A 6,855-nucleotide genomic window follows, 5' to 3' on the forward strand; every position below is an offset into this window, starting at 1 on the left:
CAATTTTCATATTAAAGTGTTTTTCAATGTAACATTATGCATGGAATCAAAAATAGAACTTTGGTGTTTATTCTTACACCAAATAATAGTTTTTTTTAATAAGCCAGATTTAAAGAGAATATATTTATAAAGAGTCTATGGATTTTAGAATAATCTCAATAAACAATTAATTTAGGAAGATGAAGCCTGAGAGATAAAATAACCAAATCCGTAAAATCACGAGTATGAACACAGACTTGTTGGCTGAATCCAAAGTAAAACAAAGACCTAATTAGTTCTTTAAGAAATTTCAGTTTTAAAAGAAGTAAAATAATAATAATGTCTGAGGTAGTAAAACTGTTAAGCTTGTTAACTTGAGGAGCTGTCAAATACAAAATATAAACATCTAATAATGGTTTAATAAAGTCTATGATGTCAGTTACATAAAATGTATTAAAACACGTATAAAATTCTTTCTTATTTGAACACATTTTCATAGGGATTATGACTTACATTCAAATACTGTGCCAATTCTCTGGTTCTCCCAAAACCTCCCATCCCTACCCCACCCCCACTGTAGTATTTCTGTCAAAGTTTAAATTTCCTTCTCTCGAATTTGTTGTTTTGCTATATTTTTATAATTCTTTTTTTATGTAGCACAATTTGAATTTTTAAAAATAATGTTTATAAAAACCTGTAAAAGTGTCATTATAATTTTAAATTTGATATCAACCTTTTTTTGTTGTTGTTGATGTCAAGTCTGGTCTAAATCATTACTTACCTTTTGAAGGAACTTGATCAAACAAACCGTTCTGTATCTTTGCCAAAGAGTCAGCCATATAATGTGGAAGGGAAAAATTAACCTCTGTGCTCAAACTTACTATATAATTTAAATGTTCACCTTTTATACTATTGATTTTAACCAGTGTTAGTAATTCTAGTATTTATTTTATAGATGAATTAGAATCTTGGAAACAAGCAAATACTAGATACTTTTCAATATTTCAGTATATGTAGCATATATAAAACATTAAAGAGAAGCAATGAGGCACTTTATAAAACAAAAAAATAGATTAACAGTGCCCATTGTTATAAAATTATTTAACCTAATATCTAAAAATGAAGGTGGCTTATAGTTATAAATGAACATAACAGACATATGAATACATATCTTTGGCTTTTAAAGCCAAAGACAGAAATAACTTGGTATTTAATAATTGAGTATTTATTCAATTAAATATGCAATTTTAACATAAAATGTATTATTAAGTATCTAAGTTCTTATAAAACTCTGAAAGTCTGAAATTATATGCACAGGACATATGTGTACATATATGACTAAAATTTTAATATGGTTATGTGTCATGCATTATGTCTTACATTCAAATACTATCCTAATAAATATAATTAATTTACTTCATTTCTTTCATGAAATATAATTATCTAAATGTTCACTCTCCCAAAGATTAGCATTCAGTTAAATGGTTAAATGCTAGTGTTCTTAGTGTTTTATAAATAAAGTTTAAAAAAGTTAATTTTAATATAGCTTGCATTTCTTTCAACAATTACGTATGTGTATGTTTACAAACACATACAAGCATAACATTAGCAAAAGTAAATTTCAAGGAAATAATGTAGTTTCATGTTGAGTTTTGATTAATGTTTAATTTCCATTAAAGTAAATGAGATAACTCTTGTGGCAGGATAATGAACATATTTAACATTTTGTTTTATTAGAAGAGAATCTTGATACTTTGTAGGTACTAATAAATTAATGGTTGATGAGAGGAATACATAAATGATATTGGTTGATATCTGAGTGACATTTTTACTCAAATTCTTTCTTTATTAATGTTGTAAATTAGTCTAGAAATGACTTCCTTATTCTGTTCTACAAAGTGTGAAGGTTTGTTGGGACATGAACTCTAATTTCCTTCCAGCACTAGTGTTTAAAGATGAAATAAAATTTTTAAAATCTACAGAGTGTCTTATTCAGCTCCCAGTAATGAAGTAGATTTCCCCTAACAGAACAGTGTCATGCTTTTAATAGACAATTCAAATATTGCAAACCTTTTATTATTCAAAATATATCACGATGTGCATTATTTGTAATGAAATACTGCGTTTTAGAATGATTACTATATCAATATTGTCTGTCTGTTTTTGGACTCTATTTTTTCTCATTCTTTATCTTCACATTTTTTATAATCCAATTTTTTAATATACTCTGTCTAGGATTTACCTCAAATATATAATCACTTTTCCATTTTGAGATTTGAATATATTTTATTCTTAACTTCAGTCTAGTTCTAGTTCATATTAATACCATACAAAACATATTAAAAATTAAGATAAGTATTTTTTCACACATTAATACTATCTTTAAAACTTGATTTTTGTAATTAATATAATTCTATGAAAATTGATATTCATATTCATAATCCATTGTTTCAATGAAAAAAATTTGTAGATTTTTAAAATATTAGAAGATATAAATGTTAAAATGTTTATTTCTAGAATGGAAAATTAGACTTCTTTTTTATTCAACTTATGCTCCTCACATTTTTTTATTTGTCTTTAAGTGATATATACAATTAATCATGTTAACTCTTCAATATGTGCACTGTATAACCCTTTATAAAAACCATGGTATGATTTTAGAGTAGAGATGGTGGTTCAGAATATTATATTTTCACTTTTCTGTAATCTTTTTTCCAGAATATATACATTGTTTTTATTACCAATATATATGTCCTTGAAATTAAAGGATTTCCCCAATGTAACCTTTTTTGTTATGTTAAGGATCATTTAGACATGTGTCAATCATTTGTTGAAAAATTAGCTTTGAAATATTATAATATGCTATAATAATTACTTAACTCTGTCTCTAGAGATGTGTTTGCTGACTCAGCCATTCAAGAAAATGGGACTTTCTATCTAAAATACTCTTAAGTTTCTAAAGGCCTCAGAGACTCTGTATGAAAAATGAGAAAAATGAACGTGAAATGCTCTGTTTTTTCTCAGAAAAAATAATGGCAGTTGCTGGAGTGAATTCCATCAATAATTTGCAATATTCAGTGATCTAAATAATGCTTATTTTTACGTGATTTTAGAAGTACTACAACTACTATTTTATTGATTTCTCCAATTACTATTATCAGTTATTTATAATCCCAGTTTTCTCATAAAAGTCTTCTGAATGATTTAAGTGTTGTCGTATTTCATCACTCCAAACACTTCCCTAAAGACTTTCTTCAATGAGGAAGAAATACTGATATTCCACAGCAGAGAAAATACACTCTTACCCAATTGACTGAGAAATGATTATGATAATTATATATTCCCTTTCAAAAATCAAACTCTGAGTGTGTGTGCACGCGCACACACACTCCTGTGTGTGTACGCGCACACACACTCCTGTGTGTGTAACACACTGAAAACTTCTTTTATTTACAAATTTTTGTCAAAGTATCTGCCTGGAGAAAAGATAAAACAGACAAAAAACAACAGAATAAAATATATGGTGAGGTGATTACTAAGGAAAAAATATGTAATGGGACCAAACTGCAAGATTAGTGTTCCCTTCATGATCATGCAAACTTTTTAGATAATGTGTTTATTATATTTTTCAATAGAAGTGTTTAAGAATAATACAAATAAATAGAATTTCATGGGTTGAATCATGATTTTCCAGTGAACTTATTTAGTTCTCTCAGTTATCATACGTGTATGATCTTTTGGTTGATACTCATTTATCAGTATCTCTTAACATTCTTTCACAATTCTATCAAAAATTTACTTCCAAAGCCTCTATGTTAAATAATTTTCTATTAATGTAACTTGAATACATTTCTGGGAGCTTGCATTCTAATGTGAGTGATGCTCATTTATGAGATCAATTCCAGTTTCTAGAGATTGAGATTTTAAAGCAGATTTCAATATGAATATAGCAATTTAATACCTAATCCTATACTATAAAATATACTCAGACATATTGTGAAGGCACAGCAACATGACTCTGCTTTTTAGCTACATTGCATGAAATTGTCTTGCCATTTTTTAGACACAAGGAAGTCAAGATCTATTATATATCAACGTTTCACATGTCATAGTGAAATGACTGATTTTTGTGTTTGCCTACATAGGAACACCGTTCATTTAAATACTACAGTGATAGCCTTTACATTATTTTATTTGTCTTTGTATCACTACTGTTCCATATAGTGACTGGGACAGAGGTGAAGCATGGCAAACATTTGTTGAACTACAGGACTCTATGATTAAATAACGATAAATGAAGTATAAGATATTCCAAACTCCGGATTATTAAATACATTTATTCCTGCTATCATTGATACTGATTTGATCTCACTTGGATTCATGTTTCAATATTTCAGTTTCTTTACATGTAACAACAGTTCCATGTTGAAAAAATGATTGTTGGGTTTTACATGTTGATGGCAATCTTTCCAAATGTTTTTTATTCACTTTCTTGCTCTAGTAAATTGAATCCAATAAAAAGAATTTTGACACTTTTTAGTGGATCAACATTTAACAATGATTCAGTCTTCATTTTTCCCACAATTTTATGTTTGTTACAGATAGATAACACAATCAAAAATAATAAGACTGTAGACAAACTATTTAAAATTTAATACTGTTGTTTTAGCAAATGTCTGACGTTTAAAATAGTTGCTTTGCTTATTACCTCTAAAAGGTCCATTTCTACTCTATAAAATTTAGTAGGTAAGATTCCAGGTAAATGTGTATGTTTACTATTAAATAATTATGTCTAAAAACACAGCTCAAACTGATTTTTTTAAAAATTTTCCAAATGTAATATTTTACTACCTGTGCTGCTAAATTAGTGATTTAATTTTGTAAATGTTTCTTAAAACTTGTGTTTTTTCATCTTCAAAGGACCCTTCTATAATTGTTTGATTTATAGAGCAAAACCAATAAAATGACCAAAAAATTCAAACCCGTAATAAAATGTATTTATATATACGTATAGTTTCAGTTCTTCTTTTGTTTTATAAAAGATGCACAAAGATATGCAAGTTAGTGAATCTTTTGTATTGTCCTTAAATAAATGAGGAAATTAGTTACTTAACTCCTAGCTTCAAAAGATAAATGGTAATCTCCACAACTGGTCGTAGAAGGATTTGCTATTTGGGATACATACGAAGAAAAGTTTAAAACATGGCTTTCAGCTGGGTGTTGCAGAATGCAAGCTTTATCAGACAATATACTATGAAGAGAGTTTTTCTTTCTCTCTCTTTCCCTGTCACTCCCACTGTTAAATTCACTTTTGAATGCCCAGAAGCTAGCAGTAGCAATCAAATGAAAGTGTTCAATAAATACTTGTTGATTTATTCAAGCTATAGAAAATGAGTTTTGATAAGTTGTACGAGCTTTTATTTTCATTGTTGAAAAGGCTTCAAATGATATAGCTAAATGAACGTGGTTACATCTGTGTTGGTAATTTTTTTCTTTTTTAGACAGATGATAAAGAGCCAGGAAATTAAATATAAGACCAGCCAATGTGGCAAAATGAAAATAAATTAGTCTTTTTAAATTTAGTTAATGCCATAGCTAAGGCTTAGCATCTGATGAGGTGGGGCAGGGAGAGTATACATCTTCACCATGCTTTGTCTTTTTTTTCCTCTTAAAGAAGATCTGCACGGCACATAACTAAAAAGTTAAGGGTTTTTTTAAAAAAGCTTTTTCTTTAGAAAAATGCTTGTGCTTAAAATGTTCCCATATTTTAATTTAGCTAAAATATCATTTTTTATGAAGTGCAAATTATAAAAGTTTTGATGAGAGCAATAGTCATCCCCATACTTTAGTCAAGAAAAATCTCATTATTCTCAAAGATATTTTTTGATTTGTAACCAAGGCATTATTAGAAAAATTTATATTATAATTAAAATGTGGTACTTAAACACAGGGAATACTTTCTAAAATCCATCCACACACTAAAGTCAATTAACACTGTAGCTGGCACTTTGCAAATATTTACAATTTAATCACCATAAGAACACTGTGAACATTTTATTCCAATATTACAAATAAAAATTGAAGATAAGAATTTAGGTAGCTTTCTCAACATAGTACACTTGGTAGCTAGTAGAGATAGAATTCACATAAAAATGCACCACATATTAAAGACTTACTCTTTGCTGAAATACTACTCTGACTTCCTTTTGATTTCACTTGACTTTGCAATCACTTATTGAGTTTTTATTATGTACATAACTTGAAGCCTAGGTATTTACTATTGCTTATGGGCTTCAAAAAGTGCCCCAAATTATCTAATTCAACCCAACTTTATTTATCATCCAATACTTTAAAGACATTGTTATCATACATTTGACTGGTCAAAAAAAAATCAAGCTCTATTTCCTGTGACTTCTTTCCTTTCATATATTTTCTGGGTTTTCTATAATCTTGTGCCCTATTCTTAGACAAAAATCCCATATTAATTTTTAGTCTTAAGTTTTCCTTCATTAATTATACTTATTTGCCTCTTTTCCTTACTTGGATACAAATCAAGGGTTGCTTCGGAGAATATCAAGTGAACAAATTAGAATTAATGAGTGTAGAGACCATAAAGAACACTAGAAAGTAGAAATCCTGAGTCTTTATCTTAAAACGAATGTGGATGGAAGAGTCCTTAGAAGTTATATAAACTTTTGAGGATCCCGCATCCAGTTAGGGAGCTCGCACACTGAGGCTTTCAAGTCTAGTTTCAATTTGTGCGTTTTGCCATCATTCAGCCAACACTCAGTGCTTTCTGTGCATCTGTGCTTGGCTACTTTCAGTTGTCCAATTATTTATCTTGTTTCTGTATTTGTCCATGTTGTCTCCTCCAGA

This window comes from Pan troglodytes, chromosome 1, assembly GCF_028858775.2.
Source record: "Pan troglodytes isolate AG18354 chromosome 1, NHGRI_mPanTro3-v2.0_pri, whole genome shotgun sequence".
Taxonomy (NCBI): Eukaryota; Metazoa; Chordata; class Mammalia; order Primates; family Hominidae; genus Pan; species Pan troglodytes.